Source organism: Triplophysa rosa, linkage group LG2 (genome assembly GCF_024868665.1).
Source record: "Triplophysa rosa linkage group LG2, Trosa_1v2, whole genome shotgun sequence".
Taxonomy (NCBI): Eukaryota; Metazoa; Chordata; class Actinopteri; order Cypriniformes; family Nemacheilidae; genus Triplophysa; species Triplophysa rosa.
Window position 1 is genome coordinate 34,808,706 of NC_079891.1, and position 1,873 is coordinate 34,810,578.

Below are 1,873 nucleotides of genomic sequence, written 5' to 3' on the forward strand. Positions count from 1 at the left end.
ATTGCATTATACTACAGTATACATTTGTATCAGAGTACGTGCAATCCCTGGGGTCGAACCCATGAGAAAACACAATGGCAGTCAAAAGTGCCCCAGAACTGTTTGCTGCCCTACGTTCTTCAAAATGTTTTCTTTTGTGTTCAACAGAACAAAAAAATGATAAAGTAATTTTTTCAATGGGGTGCGAGTTTGGTTATAAGCATTCTTCCACATATCTTTCTCTGTGTTTTGGAACAACCCGAAGGTGAGTAAATGATGACAGAATTTTTATTTTTGGGTGAACTATCCTTTTAATGACTGTGTTAACACCATTGACTGTATAAAATATGGACGTAGTGTCTGTGACGTCACCCGTATAGGTTTGTGAAGAGTAAAAATGAAGCCTAAAGTAGGCGGAGCCGGTCGTCGCCATCTTTGCATCGTGTGGGTAAGATATTATCAAGAAAAAGCCATAGACTGTATTAAACAAAAGCAGAAACACTGCAGAGATGGCTGAGGTGATGTGCATGTGACAGCTAAATGGACACCTGTCACTCACTGTAAAAAAAATATCGTAAAAAAACGGTCAAATCACTGGCAGCAGTGGCTGCCAAACAAAAACCATAAAATTAAGATGAAACTCCGTAAATCAAATAATGGAGAAAAACATTACATTTACGTAATTTTTCTTTAAATGTTTTACAGGGAAAACAGTTATTTCACAGACTTTTCCTTAATTATTACGATCAAGCACCTTCAATAAAGTGACTGCACATAAGGTTTTACAGAAAAATACTGTTATTTTATGCTTTTTTTTCTGAATTATAATGATAAACCTCTTTAAACTATGTGAAAGTACTAATGTTCTGCAGAAAAATACTGTTATTTTACAGTTTCTTTCCTGTATTTTTTCAGTCAAATACTTTTAATCAGTAAATGCTCTGTAACTTTACAGATATTGGCATGAATTAACTCAACTCAACTTTATTTATATAGCGCTTTTACAATTTTCATTATTACAAAGCAGCTGTACATGAGACATATTGACTATAAGCAAAATAATTAAAGTTGTACCTCCAAAAACAAGAAAAGGTTGAAAACACAGAAGACAGACACACCCACACACAAAACACTCCACACACACAATATGCACACGTACTAACACACATAGACATAGAGACACACACACACACACGGATGCGCACACACACACACACACACACACACGTGCGTACACAGACAAGTACACACACACACACACACACACACACACACACGCTCAGTGAGAGCACACATTTAGGATAAAGGAGAGAGAAGCACAGGTCAAATATAACAGACTATAAATTCCTATATGCAATATTAATGAAGTAAAACTTTAAAATTCTAAAGCAGCCCCCTGGCCAGGCAGATAGTGCAAAAACAGTATGCAAACGGTGGCGAGGAACCCAAAACTCTAATCGAGAAAAAAAAACTCAGGAGAACCCAGGCCCAACCAGGGGATTCCAGTTCCCCTCTGGCAAAAGCTGCTGCCTCTGCACAAGCTCCAGAGAGCTTGCACAACAAGGCTAAATAAAATTAATAATAAAATAAATTATAGTTTAAGATTATCATTAGTAATCTAATAGCATCTGAAATTTTGTGGTGAAGACATGTCAAGAGACCGCGTCCTTCTTTATCCAGCTCTATCATCTCAGCTCTTGTCAGGTCCCCACTTACCATTCTCCGCTCTACCACCAGGTCTGGCCATGAACTGCATCCTGCTCGCTGTGGTAACCTTGGAACAATGAGACAAGACTGGCTGAGAGTAGAGTACTGTTCTGAACTCTTTGATGCAACAAGTACATCAGTTGTGTTTTTGGTTCCGGTTGATCTAACTAATGCAGCCTAAACCCTC

The 1,873-nt window shown here is 38.1% G+C and overlaps 1 long non-coding RNA gene across 1 annotated transcript in view; it reads right to left on the reverse strand.

Annotated features, from left to right (window-relative positions):
- Positions 1-1,063: 1,063 nt before the first annotated feature.
- LOC130545529 (uncharacterized) overlaps positions 1,064-1,873 on the reverse strand; it is a 9,153-nt gene continuing 8,343 nt past the window's right edge. Inside the window, exon 3 of the long non-coding RNA XR_008961660.1 lies at positions 1,064-1,753. This is a non-coding gene — a long non-coding RNA (uncharacterized LOC130545529). The remainder of the gene's footprint in view (positions 1,754-1,873) is intronic.